The sequence below is a fragment of the Ursus arctos genome, unplaced genomic scaffold (genome assembly GCF_023065955.2).
Source record: "Ursus arctos isolate Adak ecotype North America unplaced genomic scaffold, UrsArc2.0 scaffold_21, whole genome shotgun sequence".
In the NCBI taxonomy this organism is placed as follows: Eukaryota; Metazoa; Chordata; class Mammalia; order Carnivora; family Ursidae; genus Ursus; species Ursus arctos.
In genome coordinates, this window is record NW_026622886.1 from 20,801,523 (window position 1) to 20,827,116 (window position 25,594).

At 40.1% G+C, this 25,594-nt stretch overlaps 1 long non-coding RNA gene across 2 annotated transcripts in view; it reads left to right on the forward strand.

Moving 5' to 3' along the window:
* The window catches only part of LOC113256169 (uncharacterized), a 55,807-nt gene extending 37,455 nt beyond the window's left edge, over nucleotides 1-18,352 (forward strand). Inside the window, exons 1-2 of one of the 2 annotated variants that reach the window (XR_008960745.1) lie at nucleotides 1-17,244; nucleotides 18,046-18,352. The exon at nucleotides 1-17,244 is cut by the window's left edge and continues 37,455 nt beyond it. This is a non-coding gene — a long non-coding RNA (uncharacterized LOC113256169). The remainder of the gene's footprint in view (nucleotides 17,245-18,045) is intronic. The other variant, XR_008960746.1, reaches the window with a different exon arrangement.
* The last annotated feature ends 7,242 nt before the right edge of the window (nucleotides 18,353-25,594 follow it).

A 25,594-nucleotide genomic window follows, 5' to 3' on the forward strand; every position in this document is an offset into this window, starting at 1 on the left:
GCGAGATGAGATATGTGCTTTTACTTGAATGATGTTCTTCTATTTTGTACTTACATTTTAATGTAAAATATAGAAAAATGAAAAATCACTGGTGTCTGTTAATTTCCTGGCAGTTCTCGAGGTACTATTTTGTATGTTGTTCTTGCAGGTTTTAGTTTAATTTAAAAAATTACTCATATAAGGTAGGTTTGAAACCATCCAAAGGTTTATAGAGAAGAAGTTGATAATCTTCCCTATTCCATCCAATCCATTTTGACTCTTCTGAAAAACAAACGCTAGTAGTTTGATGTGTGCCCGCTTGTCACATTTCTTTTTCTGTACCTTAGACAATAAACCTAAATGCACGTCCTTATGTATGGGGAAGCTGTGTGCTGGTGGAATCAACCTACACACATAAATTTGACATTTGTGGCTTTTCACTTAATAATTCATCAGGACATCTCTTCTGTTCAGCTAATAGAGATCCCACCAATTATATTTATAGTAGCATAATATTCTGTACTATAAGTGATTCATAGTTAATTCAAGTATTTCTCTATTTTTGAACGATCAACCCATTTTTGCAATTACTCAAAAATGCTACAATAAATATTCTTACATATACATATTTTAAATAAATATACAGTTATAAACACACGTATATTTACACATACACACATAAAATTTTGGTGCTTTTGTTTCTTTCAAGTATGAAATTGACATTGCTTCTTCATGTGTTTTACATTTTAGTGTATGTTGCTATGTTTCCCAAAATGAGATGGTAGTTTACAACTCCATCAGCCACATGCTGAGTGGGCACATTCCTTTCCTTACCTCTTCGCTGAAATTGAACATACCTTAATTTTGGCCAGTTTGATGGATGAAAAATTGAATCCCACCATTACTTTAATTGGCATTTCTCCAACTACTTGTTAGGTTGTATTAGTTGGAGTTTACGTCTTTTGAAATTCTCTTTCTGGTATATATATTTGTTTATATGTTTGTCCATTTTTCCTTTGGGGTGTTAGCTCTCTGCTTATGATTTTGTAGGAAGTTTTCATCATATGTGTTACAGTCTGTGGTATAGGGGAGGAAAATTGTTTCCCTCTGCCCATCTTAGGTTCATTGCCTGAGGCCCTGTAAATTGACAAAAGATAGGTTAATAAGAGGGGAAAAAAAGCTGTTTACAAACATGTGTATTGCACATACACATGGGAGAACACAGTGATGAGTAACTCAAAGAGGTGGTAAGAACTTGGCCTTACATAGCACCTTAACAAAAGAACAACAAATTCTTGCGGAAGTAATGAGATAACAGAATAGGACTTTCGGGGAGCAGTTGTTGGACGATAAATACATGGGGGAACTAATGGAAGATACGGGCTAGTCAGTAAAGTTTGTTATCTAAATTTCTCTGGTTTTGTCTCTGGGCTGATAAGGGTCTAGGAGTGTCTCCAATAATTAACTTCTGTCCTTCCTGGGGGTGGGGCAGCTTTACAAATTTTGTCTTGCTTTTATGCAAATAGGGGGAGAACAGAGAGCTTTTCTGATATCTGCTTTATCTCAATTGCCTTCAGCTCCAAATAATCCTTAGGCCAAAGTGGCATATTTTGGGGTGGCATATTGTGCTACCCTTCAGTTGTTTACCTTTTAACTTTGCTCAATGGTGTCACTTGTCATAAAAGAAAATTAAAATTCATGGACTTAAGTACAGCTGTCATTTCCTTTATGATTTCTGAGTGTCCTAATTTGCTTTTAGGAAGACTTTCCTTCCCTAGATTATTTAAATTGTTGTCCACATTTTCTATTTTTTTGTTTTCCTGTTTACTTTTAAAATATTTTCTGGGGCGCCTGGGTGGCACAGCGGTTAAGCATCTGCCTTCGGCTCAGGGCGTGATCCCGGCGTTATGGGATCGAGCCCCACATCAGGCTCCTCTGCTATGAGCCTGCTTCTTCCTCTCCCACTCCCCCTGCTTGTGTTCCCTCTCTCGCTGGCTGTCTCTATCTCTGTCGAATGAATAAATAAAAAATAAAAAATAAAAAAACAATAAATAAATAAATAAAATATTTTCTGGGAATGCAGCTTCAGTTTTCTTCTTAAATTTCTACACTGTTCTTGGATGATCTCATTTACTCCCACAGCGTTAACTTCTGATGATACACCGATGTCTTCTAAAGCCACATTTTTATCTAATTCCATAACTCTTACCATATCTCCAGAGCAAGTCTCATCTCTTCTCCAGCCTACTGAGCATCTTGCAGGCACCAAACTGAGCTCATGATTATACTCCCCATCTTCTCCTGACTTTACGATCCTGCCTCCCTAACCATGGATGGCAACATTATCAACAAGTAGCCCAAATGAAGAAACCCAGAAAGGAAGCTTCAGTCCTCCTTTTCATGTAACTCAAATGTTTAACAAACCTGGGGTGCCTAGGTGGCTCAGTTGGTTGAGCGTCCAACTCAGCTTCGGCTCAGGTCATGATCTCAGGGTCATGATCTCCGGGCTGTGAGACTGAGCCTGTGTCAGGTCCCACGCTCAGTGGAGAATCTGCTTCTCTCCTTCTACATCTCCCTCTCCCTCTGCCACTCCCCCTGCTCACTCTCTCTCTCAAATAAATAAATAAATCTTCAAAAAGAATGTTCAACAAGACTTCATCTCCTATTGTGTCTTTCTAGTTAATTTCTTTTGAATCTGTCCGCTTCTCTTATTTCAACTACCTGGGCTAGTGCAACAGCCTCCCAACTGCTTTTCTTAACAAATATTTCCCCATCTGATTTAACACTGAAACTGTCTTTAGAATTATTCTGAAATGCAAACAAAATAAGACCTAAATCTAAAATTCTTCACTACTCCCCCCACCTTTCTAAGATTTTATTTATTTATTTGGTGGAGACAGCAAGAGAGGGAACACAAGCAAGAGGAGCATGAGAGGGAGAAGCAGGCTTCCTGCTGAGCAGGGAGCTCGATGCGGGGCTCGATCCCAGGACCCTGGGATCATGACTTGAGCTGAAGGCAGATGCTTAATGGCTGAGCCACCCGGGCACCCCTACCTTCCTGTCTTAAGCAAGGTATAAATTTTTAGGCATGGCCTAAGAAACCACTTATGATAAACTCTTTTGAGAGTAATTCCAATCCTATCGATTTTGATGTAGTAGAGTGCTTAGTACATATTAGTGGGATAAGCGAATATATGAAAAAACACATTTCTGGAAAAAAGTTATCACATACATGTATTCCATTAGTGTCAAAAGCTAGAATTAATTTTATACACCTCCTTTGTAGTAATTTGAGTAGTTTCCTGTTGAATTATAAATAAGAACTACTGTTATAATGGATGTAATAAAAAAGGAGGCTCAGACTGAGGAATGAAAATAAAATATTTTTTGAACAAATACTTAGATGTGAAATTTTTATGCTGATTTTATGTTTTGAAGGCTTCGATGCATCTTTCCAAATTGCTTTTGTGAGATATTGTTCACGTTTGAAACATCTCCAGCTGCAAGTTAAAATCTTTGAACCTGAAGTATCATGATGTTTGTAACTAGCTTTCAAATAGTTCAGCAAGACTTTATACATATTATATTGTGTATATGCACACATACATACACACATATACACAAGCACACAGATCTACAGATGCATATATGGAGAGAGAAGGAGACGGAGAAAATCAATGTGGCAAATGTTAGCAACTACTGAATATAGTTGACGGGTGTATGGATGTTCATTGTACTATACATTTGAATTTTCTGAGATTTGAAAATTATCAATAGAAAATATTAGGAAAAAGAACCCCAGCAGCAGTGTTTGAAAACATGCATTTCAAAACAATTTCAACAGCCATAACATTATAATAATTTAAAAAAATCTTCCCTGCTTCAGTAGAAGTTATATATGATTATTTTTTTTTTACTTTTTTAGCAATAAAGATGAATATTTTTTCATATGTTTATAAGAAATTTTATTTCTTGGGACACCTGGGTGGCTCAGTCGGTTAAGCGTCTGCCTTCAACTCAGGTCATGATCCCAGGGTCCTAGGATCGAGTCCTGCATCAGGCTCCTAGCTCAGCTGGCAGGCCTCTTCTCCCTCTCCCTCTGCATCCCCCTGCTTGTGTGCTTTTTCTCTCTCTTTCTGACAAATTAAAAAAAAAAGAAATTTTATTTCTCCTTTCATGAGTGGTCTTTGTCCATATTTCTATAGGTGGTTTCTTTCTTTTTTCCCCCAATTTTTAAATTTAGATTCAATTAATTAACGTGTAATGTATTACTGGTTTCAGAGGTACAGGCCTGTGATTCATCAGTCTTATATAATACCCAGTGCTCATTACATCACATACCCTTCCCAGTATCCATCAGCCAGTTACCCTATCTCTCCACCCCTTTCCCCTCCAGCAACCCTCAGTTTGTTTCCTGTGATTAAGAGTTTCTTATGATTTGTCTCCATCTCTGTTTTCATCTTGTTTTATTTTTTCCTCTCTTCCCTGTGATCCTGTTTTGTTTCTTAAATTCCACGTATCAGCGAGATCATATGATAATTGTCTTTCTCTGATTGACTTATTTCACTTAGCATTAGATGCTGTAGTTCATCCACATCATTGCAAATGGGAAGATTTCTGATGGCTGAGTAATTTTCCATTGTATGTATATATACCAGATCTTCCTTATCCATTCATCTGTTGATGGACATCTGGGCTCTTTCCATGGTTTGGCTATTGTGGACATTGCTGCTATAAACATTGGGGTGCAGATACACCCTTTGGATCACTACCTTTGTATCTTTGGGGTATAGGTGGTTTATTTCTCAAGAGCATTTTATATGTAAGTATATTGATGCTTTGTAATATAAAAACAGATAAGTCATTATACAAGGATTTCATGTTATAAAGAAAGTATCACAAGCCAGTAGAAAAAGAGTGAACTGGAAAAGTTGGCAAACTCTCACACATACATATGAGATTTTTACCATATCTCCCCCTAGGATAAATAACAATATCAATGCAGTGTGAGTAAAAAGTTGATTGTAAGAAAGTGTGAAATCTTAAAACAGTTAAAACAAATATAAATAATTATTGGTTGATCTTGGAAAAGAACTTTCCATAAAAACAGTGGAAGAAAAGACAAAGGAAAAACTGTCCATATATTCAATTACGTACAAACCTAAAAAAAAAAAATAGAGAAACACAAGAGTTGAAATCCTTCATATGAATTCCTGAAATCAATAAAAACAATAATGTCACAATAGAGAAAAACATAAAAAAGCACAAACCAGAAGGAAGAAAATTCAAGCCATGAAAGAAGAAATCCAAATGTCATAAAAGTGAATGAGCAGTTATTTCAAAACAGAGAGTGCAAGGCATTGGTTCAGTTGGCGCCACCCAGTCGGTGGAAGTGAGATTCAACCTCAGCTGATGACATCCACAAAACTGGCAACAACGCTTTCAGAAATACTAATCTAATACTCAATTCTCTTTTCACAAGAGCACAGCAGGCAAGAGGGGCCGATCCTCCAGCCGTACTTGGCATTGGTCAGGCCCTTATTAGAGTAATGCAATCAATGTGGGGTTCCACCCTTTCAAATGCATGTGGAGAAACTAAGAGGCACTACCAAAATGATTACAGAGAAAATCAAACCGACTGGGGAAGATTAAGGGGATTGTATTTATTTAGTCTAGAGAGGAAAAAGCTAAATAGTGAATAGTTATTTTCAATTATATAAGTATTTCAAAAAAAATGATTATCCTAAGGAAAGCTAGGTTATTCTATCTACACGATAGACAATAAACTAAAAGGAATATGGTTAAATTGCACCAAGAGACTTTAATTAACATCAAGCCTTGCAAAACTTCAGGGCAGACTAACAAAGAAACAAAGGAACCTCTGTCTTTGTATAACTTTCTGAGCAATTTAGACAACTGCCTATCTTGTGGCTTAGTTATAGAATGGCAGGTGGCTGGGTCCTTGATTAGAATTATAGGTTTATAGAATCTTAGAACTGAAAAATAGCCTCAGTAGATTAAAGTTTCTCATTTACATGTTTTGTAGATTTCTGTTGCCACCCACTCACCAATAGCATATACAAAGAAAAGTATAGGATATGAAGCCTTGAAGGTTAGAGTTTTATCATGGTTGAGTGACTGGAACCTTTTAAAGCATCTGCTCAAATAATGTGAACAGATCTTAGTTATCTAGTATGAGAAAACAAACTGTAAATTAGGGCCGGGTAGGCCTTTGATATTTAAGGTTTTTTTATTTTGTTTTGTTTTTAGTTTACAGATAAAAACAAGTCTTTTACTCAAGAAAAATGCATGTGATTACACGCATCCACCCATGGTCCCCAGGCCCCCACATGTAGCGGCCAAGGTGGAGGTAGTGGGTAGTGTGATACGGTGGTAAAGCACAGCAGTTAGACTTATTATATCTATGTCTACATTGAAATAATCTCCTTTTCACTTACCAGCTTTGCAATCTTAAGAACGTTAGTTAATTTCTCCACCTCTGTTTCCTCATTTCTAAAATGGGAATAACTCCTATTCTTCATGCACTTTTTTGATGAACATTAATTAAAAAAAGGCAATGAAAAAATTTTTAATAGTTTGCTGTGTAGTAGACGCTATAGGACAGTGTTTTTCCAATTTCAAGTTGCAGACCCACTATAAGAATTTGGTGGTAAAATCCATGCTATCGGTAATGACTGCTGTGAAGAAAATGAAAACGAATAAAAAGTATTAATTGCACTTAGTAATCTTAAGCATGGCTTTGAATACTTTTTTTCTCTGTTATAAATATGTTTGTGTGTATGAGCGTGTAGTGGAGAACTCGTGTACCGGTAGTGATAGGTATATAGTATTTCTTATTGCAGATCACGGTCAAAAGATTGTAGTCATTGTATTTTATTGTTTTTGTTGTTTTTAATTTTATCCCTTTGTTTTATTCTTCTCGTGCTTTCTGTAGGACCTCAATATACGTCCTCCACCTCATCGCTGTCTAGTTTGAAATAACATGACACCACTTCATATATAACGCAACAATGTATATTTTGCCTGCATACAACATACCTACATCAGTACACATCCTACAGCAATATACCTCCATCCACCCTCTCTAGTCTTGGGGGCCATGATCCTCATGTATTTTTACTTCTACACATGTTACAAATCCTTTAACATGATGCCATCATTTTTGCTTTCAATGGTCACATTTCCACCAAAGAAATTGAAAAAAGGGAGAAAAAAACCCCTTCCATATTTATTATATCTGGTGAACTTCAGTGTTTCCTGTAGATCTGGGCCTCTATCCTCCACCCTCCAGGGCGTCCCTCAACCTAAAGAATGGCCTTTGGCATCCTCTGTCCTGTGAATCTGTTGGCAATAACCTCTCTCAATTTTGACAGTCTGAAAACATCTCTAGCTCTTCTCCACAATTAAAGAGCATCGTTGCTGGTTATAAAACTCCAGATCAACAGCTCTGTCTCGCAACACCTCAAAGATGCTGTTCCATCTGGAGCACTGGGCTTTTGATGAAAACTCAGCAATTATCTGCATCATTGTTTCTCTATGCAATGTGTTCTCTTCACTAGTTGCATATAAGAATTTCTCTTTGGTCTCGGTTTTTAGCAATTTGACCGTGATGTACAGTGTTGTTTGGTTTGTGTTTTTTTCTGCTTGAGATTCATTGAGTTTCTGGGATCCTAGAGTGGATATTTCTAATCAAATCTGAAAGTTGTTCAGCCATTAGCTTTCAAACATTTTTTTCTCTTCTTTCCCTCTGAGACTTCAATTGCATGTCTAGTAGACCATTTGACTTGATCCCTTAGGACACTTTCTGTTCTATTTTCCTCTCAATCGTTTTCGTCTCTGAGACGCAGACTGGAAAATCTCCATCGGTTTGTCTTTAATTTTGCTAATGCTTTCTTCTGAAGTGTACAATCCTCTTGTGTTAGTTTGAATCCAGTAAGAAGCAGATGCAAAGATGGGATTAGATTTCCAAACATATATTGGGGAAGCATCTGTGATGATAAAACATGAGGGAGTGGGAGCAGGTAGAGAGAACCTTCAGACCACAATTGAAGTTTGATGTCTGTGAAGGAAGGAAGGGAAAAGAAGAAGGAGTAGACAGGAAATTTAGACTTTTGAACAGAAATAAACAAGTTTTCCCAGGCTGCTGGGAGTTACTCAATCTAAAGTCGCCCTTTGGAGGAGTCCAACAACTTTTATCAGTGGGCCTACATTGATACCCCTGTCATGCCATTGGCTGGGAGCAGCCTATAGGAAGCATGGTTTTGGTGTGAATGCCATGATACAGCCAGAGAAACAGTAGCCAGGCTATTAGTCAGTTTTGCTCCCCATAGCATGAAATATGAACAGTACACATTCATGATTAATTAATTGCTATTAAGTCTATTTCTTAAAGAATTTTAGGTATTATGTTTTTAGTTCTATAATTTTTTTTTATTTGGTTCTTTTTTAGTGTTTCTATTTCTATCCTAGGAAATCCCATCTCTTCATCCATTACATGTATCTTTTTCTGTAAATTCTTTTATATATTTGTAATAGTTATTTTCAAATCTTTTTCTGCTAATTCTAACAGTTCAGTCATCTGCTGGTCTGATTCTATGGACTATATTTTCTGTTCAATATGACCACATTTTCCTGTTTCTTCACAAGTCTCATGATTTTTAAAATTGTTTTCTGGATATTGTGTATAAAAGAACAGTGGAGACTGGAGTACATTATTTTTTGTTTTGTTCATTATTCAGAGAGTGTGAGTTCCTTCTTCTGTCTTTTTGATTAGGATGGGGAACTAATAATTCAGCTCTCACCTAAAGGGGTGTTGAGCTGGTGCTAGATTGCTGTTTTTGCTAGACTGCATTCAACTGTGATTAACCACATTCCCAACTTCCTTCACAGACTCTTTGACCCTGTCACTATTTGAGCTGGATGAGGTTAGGCTGTAGTTTTACCTTTGAATCAAAGTCTGAAGGATCTCTGGAATTTGAGCATCATGAGAATGTGAGAGACTATGTCATTATGTTCTTTTATTCAGCCTCTCCTCCACTGTCTCCTTCTCACTATAATTTGAAGTTGGGACAAGGAGAGCACCATCAGGCTGAGTGATTTATTTTTTATCTAGGGCTGGATCAGATTCTAGTCCTCCTTGCTGGGCTTCATTGTTGAATAACATCTGGCTGTGTGTCATCCTCTTTGAGAATCCTTTACAAAATCCTTCAGAGCAGGAGTCAGTAAAACTTTTCTGTAAAGAACTGGAAAAGAATTTAAGTTTTGTGGGCTAGTCTCTGTCATTAATATGCAGCTCAGCCAGTGTAGCATGAAAGCTGCGGGCTGCAAGGCCTTCTTGGTCATTCTTGCTTTCTTGTAGGTTCTAAGGTGGCTGTAGGAATAGGATGCAAAGGAATGAGCATGGCTGTGTTCCCACAAATTTAATTTACCAAAGCAGATTGTAGTTTTCTGACATGTTTCCTATAATTAGCAGACCTAAAGACTTGTGCTTATCAAATTTTAAGGTGGTTAATTGTTCATTTGGGTTACTTTGAACACGGTTACTGTGCAATATACTCTTTTCCTAGCACATATGTTGGGCACACAATAATTATTTGCAGACTAAATGAAAGAATGGAAGAAAGTATGGGATGACTGGAAATGGAAAGAGAAGCAAGTGAAAAAAGAGAATTTGATAATTAATGCTAGCCTCTGTAACACACCCTCCCCTCACCCCCACCCCCAAACCCGTGTCTTGACACAACAACATTTATTTCCTGCTTACATCACAGTTTGATGTGGGTCATTCAGGGACCCCAGTCCTTCTATGTAATGTCTTCACCATCCTCAGAGTCTTCTCCATTCAACCGGGAGAGAAAGCCAGGACCACAGGTGGAAGGTTCTAATATCCCAGGACTGGAAATGACACCCATCCCTTTTGTCTGTGTTCTGTTGTCAAGACCTCAGTCACAGGCACTGCCCTGGGGTAACAAATGGAGGATGAAAAATGTACTTTAGCTCTGTGCCTCGAAAGAAGAGGGGATTATGGCTATTGTTGAGTGCTAACAGTCTAGTTTGGGTGGCATTTAAACAAGGCAATGAGGGGATAGAGCAGTTTAGATGAGAAAGCAATCATGATGACACTTCCCAGAGGGAGGAAACAGCATTTTCAGCGATGGCATACAAGTTAATTTTCTCAATAGAAGCTTGCAGTGCTTGTAAGTGGTATCATTTACAAATACATACACTATCTTAGATAAATATAATTGTGTGCCGATGCAGGAAGAACCTTCACAGAACTATGATTGGCCACACTCCAAGATACACGAACACACAGTGACAGATGTATAGGAATGAACCTGTCCTTGGTCTGGGTGAGGTTACAGGCATTAGGTTTGGTTATTTTAAAGCCCAGGTACAATTATCAATCTCTGAAAACAATTTTATCCTAAATTAATCTTAATTACATTGAGTCTCTTTCTCAGTAGCTGCAATTATGTCTTTCCAAATAATCCCACTGGACATTTCTCGGAGTTACAGAGAATGCTTCCTTATCAGGGCTGGTGGGAGATAGTGGGAGGAGTGGGAAGGCAGAGATCTTCGTATAAGCAAGCACTTTATAAAGTACTGCATGAAAGAAAGGCATTGATAATGCAGTGGTGTGTGGTCATTATAATATTATTATCATCATCACTTGAGTTTATTCATTGCGGTTGAATTGCTTATGGAGTTGAAATACCAGTAATGGTACCTGCCTAAGGGAGATGAACCCATGGGACTTTTTTTTAAAGTGAGGATTACGGAGAAGCTGTTTCCTGGTGAAGGGGAAAAAAAAAAAAAAGGATTGTGGATCCCTTCCAAAATCGCACTTCCTTTAAAAATCTGGTTTCAAAGAAGTGGGATTTCCAGGGCGGTAGAAAATTTGGAGGTGCTGCAATTTAGCATTCGTTCCTAGGCCTGAATTCCTGTCATCCCTATAGTGGTTTATGGCACAAATGAAAAATATCTGGAATTAAATTCAGGATCTTGAGCTGAGATAGCTTGAAGAAAGCCACCAAGGAGGTTGCAAGAAAACACTGCCCTTTCATTTACAAAAAGATGAGGCATCTCCTCTGAAGCCGCAGTTCCGTAAATAGGCCCTCCATTTTATCCCTGACAGCTCCGGAAGTACCCAGCACTGCTCTCCCTCAGGGTCTCCAGGAAGGTCGCCAGCATTTCAGCCTTGCTGTCATGACTGTGGCTCCCTTGGCAGAATATACAAGCCTTCTTACGGCCATAGAGCATGGGTATATTTGCCTCAGTAACTATGCTTAGAAGTAAGGTAGAAGGGGTTGTCGTGACTGGCTTCTGTTCTGTCTTTTCTGGTAGGCTGTGAGTTATCTTGGTTGACACTGAAGAATGACTAGAATGCAGATGTAGTAGGGGTGAGTGAAGGCTATGACTTTGTTTTCATGTTAGCCAAACTTTCCTTTTACATATTCAAGGAATTTGCATGTACATAGGAGAATGTCAAATTTACCATTACAAAAGATTAGAATGACACATGTATGTGTACTGAAAACTAGTGGTTATGCTAGCAGAAGAAAGGAAACATCACCATTAAATAGCTCACTGAGATTTTATTTCACTTTGGAAAGTAGAAATTCATGGGAGGCATTCTAGGGGATGTTTGTGCTACATTACTGGGCTCTTAGAAACACAGCGCCCTCTCAATAGGTGATGGTCAGTAGTAATAATTTTAGTTAATATTCACTGAATGCTCCTCATGTCCCTAGCAATGTTCCAGTAACTCTAGAATGTAAGGAGTACGACTCCCATTTTATAGATGAGGAAACTGAGGCATAGGGAATTTATGGATGTTGTCTAGGTCCATAAAGTAAGCTTAGAGCCAGAATTCAATCCCAGCTAGCCTGACTCCAGATCTTCACTTGATAACCTTTCTTGTATTGCCCACCAACTTGGCATATGAGTTCGCTTTCCTGTGCTTCTTTTCTTTTCCCTGATTTTTGCAGGGCGTAGCTCTAAGAGAACGAGGGAGTCATCCCTTCTTATGTGATGCGCACAGCTCTTCTCTCCCAGGAGCAGCCCTAGCTCCAGGTGGGAAAGGCAACGTGCTCACTGAGCAGGTTCTAACCTCTGCAGCCCAGACTGAGGGTATTTGCAAGAGGTAAGGAGGCTCTTGGGAAATTGGCTAATGAGAAATTGGAAATAAAGGGTCTTCTGCTCTCTTCCAAATGCCCCAAAGGGCTCCAGCACAGATTAGCTGCAATAGTTGTCTTGCGGCAGGTTGAAAAAATTTCTTTACTGTGACCAGTTAGACACAACTAACGTCCTCCACTCCACTATCTCCAGATACACACACACACACACACACACACACACGCCCACGCCCGCATGCGCACACACATACATGGGACATGTTTGAAATTTTATATTTCAAGCATTAAAAAATCTAGATTTGTTGGCATTGTGGCTTCATTGAGCCGCTGAAAATCATTATAGCTCAAATGTTTCGGCCCTTCTTGCCCAAGGAAGAAGAGATGTAATAGTCTAAGATGTGTAGCAGGAACACTTTCAGCTTTGGCTTCAAATCACCTTATAGAAAAATTTTAGAGAGATACCCATGGAAGTGTAAACTCTATGTGTTGGTTATTCAAGTCAAAAAGGCCAATGTTCAAGAAGGGTACCAGAATGCGTTCATATTGATGAAATCAGTCTCTTCCTGTAGTAGAGATTGGAAGGTCATGAGCTTATTCCAATGTTTTTGCCATGGCTAGTCCAATTTTCTTTGAATATTTTAAAGAACCTGATTAATATTCTTTCCAAGTGATATCAATTGGTAGCAGACCATTGCCCTTGGAAAACAAATTTTATTTATTTTTGAATAGGTGGAAATAACCAGGAGCTGAGTCTGAAGAAAATGTGTGGGATAAAAAAAAAGTGATAAGGCTTTGGTGAAACACAGGGTGTAGCTGTAATAGTAAGATTGTGTAACCTCATTGCTGTGCGGGCAATTTCCAAAAACAAATACTACAACAACAAAAATTGCGCAGATGTGTGGCCGCATCGAATTTGTCTTGATCTAAGTAACAGGTGTCTACTTGATCTGACAGCAGCCTTGTGTATGTCTGAATTCACTGGAGGCTGTTTACAAGACTCAGTTTCCTATTTTATGGTCACATGATTTATATATGTATGTATGTGAGTAATGAATCCAGTATAATATAGATGTAATAGTAGAAAAATTAATGTCTTAGACACTAATGTTAATGACAAGAAGAAAAGTGAAATTAAGTCAGCATTCCTGGTTTAGAGATAATTTTACTGTAAAGCCATGTCTTTCTCTTTTGTACCTCATATAGAATTCTGCACCTTTAAGGAATATGCAGAATGGGTAAGAGTAATGCAAGGTTACTCTGAGCAGAAAATTTATGGACTTCTCTTGGTAGCTTGCTATATGACTAGCAGGTCTTTTAATTTTTAATAGCACAGGGGGGAAACGAACATACTTGAAACTTCTTGAGTAGGACTTCATTTTTATTATTGCTACTAGACTTAAACATTTCACGGGAATATTCTATAGTTCTGAATCCTAATTGAAAGCTTCACATTTCACGCTTGGTCCTCTTAGGTTCAGTTTTGGGAACCAATGTTGGTTCTCCAGTGACATGGCAGAGAAGACAGCCCTGGGCTAGGAGTTTACAGATTTGGGCAAAGTCCTTTTCTATGTTCGTTATTACTAGAATTGTGATTGTGCTGGACAAGATAGCCTGTCTCTCTCAGTCTTTGTAATCACATTGTTAAAGTGAATAGAATGAACAAGTTGTCTGCAAGTGCCATTTTAGGTTCTCACCTTCAGTGACTTGGTTTCTTTTAAGTCACAAATTGGGTATTTTGTAGTTTTGATAGCAGAGATATTCTAAGACACTGACTTACTTGGCATCTGGCATTAAAGAAAAGAGCCAGCTCAGCAAATCCATTTTGTCTTCCCTCAAAGTTTGAGCTGGGGTAGGGAATGACCTACCCAAGCACTAACACAATCATCATTCTTATGGTGAAGCAACATAACAACTAGCTTGCTTGTTTCTTGGTTGACATACCCAGAAATTATCGTCATTACATGCCTCATGTATTGCTTAATTGATGGACGGTAGTATTTTTGGAGTGGTGAATTTTGCAATACTCCCTTTCTTTTGATGGTTTTAAACCATAGAGTCATTATGGAAAATCAACTCCCTTCCATATGTATACATAATTAGCATTGAATTCTCATGCAGATCAATCTGATTATAACTATTCTACATTGAACTAGAGCAATTCAGAACAAAGAGCAGTTCATCATATCCATGGTCATGAAATTGTAAACCATTTACATTTTTTGTTAGGTTACAAAAATATTGTATATAAAACCCTTTTAGAAATCCCTCAGTTCCTAACTTGGCATCCAGAGCTCTTTTCACTCTATCACAAAGCTACAAAAATAAAGCAAAATATTTGCTGAGAGTAACTCAGTATAACTCCTCAGATTACTAGAAAACCTTTGCGAATTCAGACACCATGGCACATAAATTGAACTGCTCCTAATCCTGGATTAAAATGCGGACCGAACACTGAGTTGTCTCAATTGTGCATCAATGCTTGGCTTCCAAGAAGTCACCTTCCAGAAGGTGACTTGAGTGATTTAATGGTAGGTTTAGTTTTGCACACCTTCCATTGAATATTTTAAAAACTCAGCACATTTAGAGGAAGGGCATATTGCTTGACAATAGGGAGTCATAATTGGCAATGTGCACCACAGTTGAAATTCAGGGATATTGGTGTGTGTGTGTGTGTGTGTGTGTGTGTGTGTGTGTGTGTGTTTAGGGGAACTAACCTTGGGATAGAAAGCTCATGGCAAAAAGATAATCTTCGGTAAGATAATCCACACTTTAAAAGTACAAGTTCTACCTGAAGACAGATTTATGATCCTAGCAGGTGCTCAAAGAAAGCCTGAACTGAAGCTGTTCGTGGCTGGGCAAACCGGGGGAAGTGGGAATATACTTTGTCATACGGAAAAGAAAGCGTCAAAACCTCTCGAATATCAAGTAGTTTTGGGGACGTTTTTCAAACTTTAGAGGTTTAAGATTAAGCAAGTTCTTTTAATATTTTAGAGTTATGGACTAACCTCCTAGAAATAAGAGTATATTTAATTTATCTTTTGCTTCCAATAGGGAACATCTCTATATATCTATTATATTTATTATCCTCTCATCTTCCAAAGATGGCCATGAGTAGATTTGGGGTAAAGACAAGGAAGAAACACAGGGAAGGGAAATGGAACAGGATTGAGAGGAAGAGGAGGAGGAAGGAACATTAAGCAAGAACTTGGCCAATTTGTACAAACTCTTTTTGTCTCGAGCGAGTTTCTTTTATACTTCTCTATGCAATGTTACTATTAAAAATGATATCACGACGACCTCTTACCATTCTTGTTTCAGTATAAATCTCTTTCCCCCCATTGGTTTTCCTAACCAGGAAAGGAAATCCCTGTCTAGTTGATAACCATCTCTTGTAAATTTTCCTCCGTATCTCAAATGGGATCCTCTTGGCACTTCCAGCAGAGCTACGAGGCAAGCTGGCTTCCATATCTTTGAAGTCCGTGAATACAGAAGGTAATCCACTGGCTTCACCGGTTGAGAATTCCACTTCCTCATGATGGCCTTTGTACCTTCCCAAAGCTGTGCACCTGGGTAACACTGATGGATGATTCACTCAAATGGGACTGACCATTTTCTCATGAGGCGTGTAGCTCTAAATTTGAGTCAAATGATACATAATTTTTGTGACGGAAAGCGTATCAGTTCTCTTTTCCTCGGTTATGCTGCAATAATAAATGACCCTCAAATTTCAGTTCCTTATAAGATTAAAAACTAATATTTCGCTCATGTTCCATGTCAGTTGAGGTCAACTCTGGCTCTGTCCCTCATCCTCTTCACTTTCAGATCCATGTTGATAGAAGATTCCCATCTGAGAACATGATGAGCCTTGTGTCAGAGGGAAAAGGTGGTGGAACCTCACGATGGCTCTCAAAGCGTCTGCACCTGTCACTTCCACTGCCATGTCACCTGCCAGAGGAAACCACACGGCCAAATTTGATAGGAATGTAAAATCATTCCGTATGCAGACACAGTGAATATTTTGAAGAAGAATAAAATCTATCAGAAAGAGTGTGAGACAAAGCTGTTTAGAGGCTTGTTCTCTGCTGGAGGACTACATTGCCAGCCTGATCCTTGCCTTCCCAGCCTTTCTCATAATTTATAGCTTTATCCTTATGATAACAAAACAGAAAAGCTGAGGAGCAAGACTTGTGGGGAAAATCTTTTGTTGGCACTCAGGGCACCAAACAGATTTCAAAACAGAAGAGTCATTAGAGACCTTTCGACTATTACCAAAGGACTAGGTGCCCCAGGAAGCTTTCCTAAATTAGCCCAGAAGTCTCCTACTCATCAGTTGTTTTTAAGGAGAGTCCCCTTCCACTGTCCTTACTCCATCGGTGAGCCGTTCTCTTTGTGGCAATATAAAATAATGATGAAAACATGTTTTTCTACCTGTTTCTCCTATTGGATTAGAAGTTATCTAAGAGCCGAGGTTGCTACACAGCACAGTAAAAGTCATTGCTTCACTGTAAAGTTCCTCAAAATCATAGCAAATCCTAACTTGCTTATTCTGTTCATTTCTCAGAATGAGAACATAATTTGGTTTCAAACTCCTTTATCACTTAATTTTTTCTTTTTCAAGATATAAAGCAAAACGGAGGCACTATTCATCCATCCATCCATCCATCCGTCCACCCATCCATCCAACCGACAAATACTGAATGCCCATTAGAGTCCTCACACGAAGTCGGGTGCTGAGTTGTGGTACAGGATGCTCACAGTTTCTGCCCTTGTGAATTTTACCTGCTAGTGGGAGTGAGCCAGACAAATCAAATAACCACAAGAACATAGTTATAAACTGTGATAAACATGAGGAGAGAAACTTAAAGCACAGTGTAAGAGCATATAAAGGACTGACTTCGTTGGTGTCTTTGTGAAGTCTTCTCTGAGGAAATGACAGTTGAGCTGACATCTGGAGGAAAAGTAGCAGTTAACTACATAAAAAAAGAAGACAAAACCATTCAAAGAAGCTGCAAAGACATGTGCAAAGGCCCTGAGGTGGGGAGGAAGGGAAGAAAAGCCAGTTGTGAGAGAGTACAAAAAGCAAAGCAGCGCACAATGGGAGAAGCAGGTGGGGCCAGTTTACTTAGGGACTTTTATGCCATTTTAAAGGTTTAGGTCTTTATTCACTGAAAGGTTTTTAGAAGCGACATGCCAAAATTTGAGTTTTTAGGTGTTACTCTAGTTGGCATGTGAAGTGAATTGGAGAGTGTCAGATGCAAGATACCAACATAAAATCTTTTGCAGTAACAGAAATAGAAATTTCTACTCAGTGCAAAAGCAGCTCCTAAAAGTTGGATGGCACACTATTGATATTCTGGATTCTTGTTAGCTCACGGTTCATGACTTACAACACTATTCAAAATACACGTCTGAGCTAAATAATTTCCTCTATACCGCAAGTGTAGGCCTATGACCCTCTAGGATTTCAGTGGATGGCCTTCAGGGAATCCATGGAGCTTCTGAAATGACATGAAAATTATGTGTGCTTATTCTTGTATGTTTTTCTAGAGAGAGGGTCTATCAATGTTATCAAATTCATGTCCCCCAAATGATGAAGAAATACTGATTTACCTTACCACTTGACCAACTCACAGTTACTCTATCACCACAATGCACTCCTGGGAAATGTATCTTGAACTGGTGGGAAAGGTTAGCTGACCACCGAAGGTTTCCCCAGTGCAGAGGGGTGCTGGGAAGTGGCTGCCCAGCCAGACACTATATATCCCCATTCCCTTGCATCTGTCAGTAGGAGATGGGGTATGACTACTTCTGACCAATAGGATGTATGTAGACATTTTACTTGACACTTGTGTGTGAAGTTGGTTATGTATCTGATATGTCTTTCCCATAATTTTTCCACCTTCTCTAGTGACCTTGGAGGTCATGTTTTGAAACTGACAGCGTCACAAGCAGGAAGAATCCTTGATTGCTGAGTCATGGAGTCAACCAGGAGAGCTGTCCAACAATGAACACCTGCATCAGATTTTCGTGATTAAGAAATAAATTTTTATTATCTTATGCAATTGAAATTTAGGGTTATTTGTTACAGCAGTTAATCCACCCTGGCATAGGAAAAATAACATCTCGTACAGGAAGGTACAGTAATATGGGTGTGTTTGCTGGAAAAAGTCCTCTTTGGATTTCTTCCTGGAATAAAGAAACAACACTGTCTTACCGGCCATAGTTTCTTCGTGTCATTTTGCAATGTGTAAATTACTCTGAATTCCAATTTCTCGTACCCCAGGTCTTGGTTGCATGAGAGCACGATTGCCATAGGTAGCTAATGTAAATGGCTTTTAGCCACACGAGAACAATTTTAATAAAGTAAAAGAGAAATATGTGTTTAGGGGGTAGAGATATCCATTCATTCATTCATTCATTTAACAAATATTTGTTTATTGAATTTCTTTAATGTATTTTAAAATGTACCTGAGATTTGCTTTGATCGGGTCTGGTAAGATAAAAGACACAGAGATAACTGTTTTTTGGAAAAAGCTGTTTTTTAAAATTCACAAGAAGATGAGACACGTCAAGCCATGCAGAGCCACCCGGAGAAGCACCAGGGTTGGTCAGGAGGTGGGAGTGAGGGGAAAGCATGAGCAACAGCGTTTATTTTGGTTTTCTCCAGAAGAAATGGGCAAAGCACGGTAAGCACCTAAGCAGGTTTAGGATTAAATAGTTTGAATAATTTTGACAGGCTATAGGGCTGGTCTCTAGTTGTCTAATGATTGGCTTTGGGGTGACTAAAGGCACAGGATGGAGTCCCTGACCGCAGTGCCTGATAAAAGGAAGTGGATGAGAGTATGGACTCCGGGTGGGTTGGTTGGCATAGGAGAGCCGTGTTTCCAGGCAAATTGTTTAGTATCTTTAGGAATTAGTGAATCCTGGGAGAAGTGGTTCCTCCTCAGTTGGTCCACAAGGTCCCTGGATGTCAAAGCATCACAAAATATAGGAAATAAAAAAATGATTAATACATAAGGTACCAGATATATTTTAAAACATAAGGCACCAGGGTCTATGTAAGTAAAATTAACTAAATAATTAAAAAGACACAGACTTACTAACCTTTAACAGACATAATTAGTGTCTCCTTCCACCACGGAAGTCATTTTGACCACTGAATATTTTTACCAAAATTATTCACTTAAATATATACATCGAGTTGTTCAAGATTAGAATAAAGTCATGGGTATTTCAAAAAACTAAAAGGAGGTCCTTGAAGAATTGTCTAAGTACTTCAGGGTTTAAATTAGACTATATTGAAACATGAACCTGGAAAGTATACAGAGTTTACATTAGTTCTGGAAGGTAAATGCAATTCCCTCTTAAATACCTTAAGTTCCCACCCGAGACCCCCACCCTCTCTGCGCCCACCCCAAGAATATTGTTCTAGAATATAGTCCCATGCGTAAAACTTACCAGGGGTTCCCCATTGCTTATTGCCAACATTTTCAAACTTCAGTCATGTATAGACCACCTTCTCAACTTTTGCTATATTTGTATAACGCCTTTTTTTTGTATTTTCTTAATTTTTTTCTACAGATCAACTCACCATGCTACTATCTATGTAAGCCTCCTTTTTTTTTAATCTGTATAGTTTTGGATTTAAAGTGCTCATGACGTATTATTTCTGTGTGGTACACAATAAACATATAGCTACTAAAAATCTTTAAAAACACTGTTTGTGAACCATATAACAACACACTGGTAATGGTCAGCTGGCCATTGCCAGCGGGGGGAATCTCAGCTGGGAACATGGTTTGGTCCACTGAGCACACTTTGTAAGGCTCCTCGTCGTAGAGCCCCTGACTCTGCCTTTTCTACCATACTTTTCACTTGTCTGGGCATCGGTCAGGAGGACTGACCTTAATTTCCTGAAAGGGTTGTACTTTTTGTTTCTAGGACTGCCTGGCCGGGTCTATGCCTTTAACACTGCCCTCCCCCACCGCAGGCAGGCCATTAGGCGGCCTCTAAAAATCCCCTACAGCCTTGTGCAAAGGCTTCTTTCCAGCCTCTCCCTCCTACTCACGGCCTCAACCCTGTGTTGCCTCCAGCTCCTGCTTCCCTACCGTGGGGTTTAGCTTTTCTGCTCCGTCCCTTTAGGATGCTGTGTGGGTATGATTTTCCACTAGGTTTAATTCTACCTCTATCCCTGAGTGCTGCCTTTGAGCAGGGGTGGGGGTGGGGAGGTCCTTGGTTTCAAACTCTGAACCCCATGAGCCGGTTCTATCCCATCCCATTCAGTTTTTCATGCTGGGTTCTTAGAACCCCAATCAGAATAAGACATCACAGACTTGTCCAGTTACCCAAGGGGAAAACAAGGTTTTTTTCCATGGCTTTTCCCTTCGCCTATAATGCTCTTCCTCTTCTCGGTCTCCTGGTATGCTCCTACTTAGCTCACAAAACTCAGTTCCAATATCACCACTTCCTAAATGTCTTCCATGCCCTTCCTAGGCAGCATTATTTTTTCCTGTTGTGCTGTATCATAGAACTCTCTGTAATTGCTGTGATTGTGGGTCTGGATACCTGTCTCTCTTATTTATTTGAGGACATACAAAGCAGGGAACATATTTTCATTATCTTTAATTCCCCAGCACTGAGCACAATGCTCCATACATAGACAGTGTTTAAAGGATGTTTACTGAAGGCATGAATAAATTAATAAACTGGAAATATATTAATTAATATGTACTTTGGTAAAGTTTTGAAATTTAGTTCCTAGATAGGATATCAGAATAGGAAGAGAAGTGTTCTTACAATAAAATAATGTCAGAGAGACGAATCATGAGAGACTCTGGACTCCAGGAAACAAACTGAGGGTTTCAGAGGGGAGGGGGGGTGGAGGATGGGCTAGCCTGGTGATGGGTATTAAGGAGGGCAAGTATTGCAATGAGCACTGAGTGTTGGACGCAGATAATGAATCATGGAACACTATATCAAAAACGAGTAAGTACTGTATGGTGACGAACATAACATAATATAAATAAATAAATAAATAGTTCTGGAAAAAAATAATGTCAGAAATGCTTGTCATTGAGCTTCCCTCCCATCCCCCACTCCCATCCCCCACTCCCACCCCCACTCCTGAGCACAGGAGACCCATGGGACAGAGAGAACTTTTACTTGTAAGTTGGAGCAGGAAGTAGCCTCTGACCTACGGGTGAAATGTCATGTTCACGCCCAATCCCCAGAGATCCACTAAACTAAGTCCTGTGAAGAATTTTGTTAGGACTATATACTAGGAAAAACACTGAGTATTTACACAGTACATTTTTCCCCAGTTTAAGCTGAAGGAAAAAAAAAAAGTAAAAAGGGGGGAAAGCCAAAATTAAATAAGCCAGCTGGTTTGACTTCTCTTTTTACATATTTTCCATTGCAATCCTCTCTTAGTCATAAAGTCTTTCTCAACCACTTTACTGCTTTTCATTTGGCTGAAAATTTTCAGTTTTTTCTACATTAAAAAAAATACAGAATGAAAGGTTGCATAATGGATTTGACTTTATTCTCTCTTTCTCTTCTCTTCCTCCCCTTCCACTGACACACACACACACACACACACACACACACACACACACAGAGTCCAACTGTGTTTGGTTAAAACTAGTTTTTTGATAACAGCTACCCAGAAACAGGATCTCTGCTCTTTTTGAGAAACAAAGCCCATCCTTCCTGAGGTGCAAAAAATATTAGCGCCCCCCACCCCGCTCCCCGCCGCGTGCCCGAGCCACACTCTGTCCCCGAGTCTGCGCTCAGGCCCAGCTTCAGAACGGCTGGTGAGCAACCATAGTTCCTAAGGAGCCACTACATAGACAAGGCCCAATCTTCTTGACCTTTTCCACCTCTGCTCCATCCTCAGAATAGTGTTTTGATTCTGGGTTGTGAGAGGGAAGGGAAGGAGGAGAAGGGGAGGCTCCTTTTTCATTTTGTCTTTCTCTGTCCTTAAAAATAAAAGAAAGAAGTGTTCGTTGGGAAATTTTGCTTAGTAATTTTGTTCCCGGTCTTAAAAACAACCAAAAAAAAAAAAGTTATGTGGTGTGTGTGTGTGTTTAGCAATTCCATTCGAAGAGGCTGAATGATTTGCTCAGTGGAGGAGACTCACTGGGGTCATTCCGGCAGGTCACTCCACCTGGACAAGCTGGCCAACAAGGGGGACTTGGACCCTGCCAGCAGGTCAGCATTTCCGAGTAGGTAAAAATAATGTGAATTCTTCCAAAGAATCAAGTAGGCATCCGTACATTCTGTTCAGCTCTCAGGCAAGAAGCACCCAATAATGCCTTTGGTCGTGTGATAATGAGACATGTCTTTCAACATAGAAGAATGTTCCCAACTCTTCTTACCAGGTTGGGAACACTTTATCTTTATGGCACTCAAATGAAACCCTGGCTTTGTGGCTGCAAACTGGATTCTGGAGACGCCAGTCACCGCAGTCATTGCCATACAAGCTTCCGACAGAGGAGCCTGATGCAGTGGATCCTTTTTTTTTCTTGAAAAAGTCAGCGATTGAGAAGTAAATCAAAGCTTTGAGCTTTGCCTGCGAGGCTGCCCAAGTGTGTGGAGCTCAAAGGAATTGCTTCTCTCCCTCTCCCCCTTCCTAACAAAAGACCCGCTAATCCTGATTCCCTTACACAAAAACAGAGTGTAAAACCAGCCGAGGGACTGGAAATGAAATGAATGCTGTGGGGGCAGCTGGCACATGAATGCCCCCCAAAGCACTCGCGGCACCTCACCCTGAAACCCAATCACCCTGTCTCCGTGGGGGCTGAGGAGGGATTTAGTTTTGCTAAACTAAACACAGCGAAGTATATTTTTAACAAATAAACACAGGTTTGGCACCCTATAGGCATCTTTAGCCAGTAAATGCTTTAGCACTGGCTCTCAACTCTCTGTACCCCTCCCCTCCTCCGCCAGCGCCCCTGCCCCAGGAGTGCAAGCTGCCCAAGAGAGGGGAGCACCCACAAATCTGTGAAATCAGAAAAGAATGGACCGTGCCTCCACTTGACAAGCAAATACTAGTTTCCCTTCGGATGAGCCGCTGCTGCCGAAGCAAGCCTCCGTATTTTTAGTTGCATTTTCTGGTCTGGAATGTTGCCTAATAGCTAGCAAGGTTTGCATTTGATCACCATTTTCTGAACTCTGCCCCCTGTGGGCTTCACCTTTTCTCAAAGTAAACCCAGTCCAGACTTTCTGGGAAACGGAAGTGTCAGATCTCCAAGGCAGTTTAGAGAACGAGTTGTATTTGGAAGAGCCACCTCGCTTTCCCGGACCGCCTTGGTGTCGGGGTCCGCTGATTTCTGGGGGCCGGGGCTGAGCAGGGGTCAGGAACTCGGCCAGCTGGTCTCCCTCGGCCTCGTCCCACGCTGGGAATTCCCAGCTGCTGGGGGGCGGCTGGGGGGACACAGACTGGAAAGGAGAACGCTTTCCTCAACGCCAAGGGCTCATGAAGTCACATGCCACTCGCCCCTGGGTCCAGATTCTCCCTCTGAGGGAGAAGCGAGAAGGATCTGCTGAGAGCAGGAAATGGGAACCATGGAAGAGGAAGACCGTTCACGTGGGATTCCGGCTGCCATCAGGGAAAATCCCAGAGAAAGAACCCCTTCTCTTTTTCTGAGCGCTACTCCCAGCTCCCCGAGGCTGCCAGCCTGTCCTAATTGAGGTCTGAATGGCCGTGCGTCCCGGAGGCTGCCGAGTGTGATCACACTTAATTTCAAGCAGCGAAGTCCATCTCAACCCATCTTGTCACCCTGACAGGGTGCATCTGAATAATCACGGCATCGAGGCTGGTTTTTGAGTGACTCGCCCAGCCGCTATGAATGTTACTTTTTCAAAAGCCAATGTGTTTCATAGCTCAGGAACAACCTTTTGCGGATCTCAGAATCACCTCAGGAATCCTGTCAAGTACAGCTCTTTGAATATGCTGGTCTGGGAGGATGCTTATCTCCCCGCGTTCCCTCTCAGCTCTATCTCACTCTCTCTCTCTCTCCACTGGAAAGTTTTACCTCAGCCCAGCATAAACCCTGTCAAAATCCCTGGCTTCTTTTCAACTCCCTGAGACCTTGGCTTCAGAGCCTGACTTGATTTTCTTTGTCTTCCTAGCATCTGATTAATTCTTCTCTGTGTCACACTGGGTTTGTTTCCTCCTCCAGTTCTCCACATCTGGAGAATTTCCCAAGGTTTGGTTTCTGGCTGTGTCACAGGATGCTTGTGTCCTGTGAAGCCTGACACTCCAGGGACCCAAGATGGCAGAGCTGTCCCAGGTTTCATGTCAAGACCGCGATGGAACAACTTTCAGAGGAAAACAGGAGGCTATCTTCTCTCAGGCCTCCTTAGGAGCTTCCCGGAGAACTTCTTAAATCTCATGGCTTAGATTTGTGTCCCATGGACATGCCTGATGGAGATGGGGATGACCACCATTGGCTTAGACTCATCAGGATCCACCTTCTGGATCTGAGAACAGCTTCGAGTGATGCTCATGGCTGAGGGGAGGTAGGGTGATAACTGAACTAAATGAAAATTTGGCTAAGAAAGTCAAGGTGGGGAACAGAAGTTGAAAACCCACTGAGAGTGGTCTACTACACTGCTAGTCTTCATCTCTGCTTGGGAACTCATGGACTCTCAAGGTTTTGATTGCCTCTATGCAAATTTCCCTATTTCTGTTTAGGTAAGACCATTCTCTTTATCATTTAGGCTTCTTATTACCTCCCCTCCCCAGGCTATGTTAAATTGGTCTCTAAGTCCTGTTGATTCTTCTTGGGGGTGGGGGGGATTGTCCTCATCCCTTTCCTTCTTTCCATGTGCCTAAACCAGCTCTTCTTAACAGGTCCCCCTTCTTTCAGTGTCTTCACATTTAAACAGACTTGAAACACATCTTCCAAAACAACGCTTCATCATATCATCCCTTTACTAAGAAAATCTTTATCCCTATTATCTAAGATTTAATAAAAGCCCCTCAGGCTAATATTCAAAGTGACCTTCCTCAATCTGATTCTAACCTACCTTTTCAGATATTTCTCCTATTACTTCTATATAAGAACACTTAACCACTCATAAAATTCCACAAACACATCTTGCACTTAGAGATGAAGTTGGTTTGATTTCAGTTTGTTCCTTGCTAGCCCCAAGTATTTGGACACATTACCTTACTTTTAGAAGGCTTGGATATTTTAATCTGTAAAATAATTTTTAAGTGAGGCGTAAAATAATAAGAGTATTCTAACACTGTTTATTACTTAGGCCTATTTAATAGGAAGGATTATCTCTGTACTTACCAAGTGTATTGATCCCACAACCCATGATCAGGACCTGAGCTGAAACCAAGAGTCAGATGCTCAACCAACTGTGCCACTTAGGTGCCCCCCAAATTACTTCTATTCTCTATCTAAACCCACTCCCTAGGAAATGTCTTATAACCTTGTGTTTTA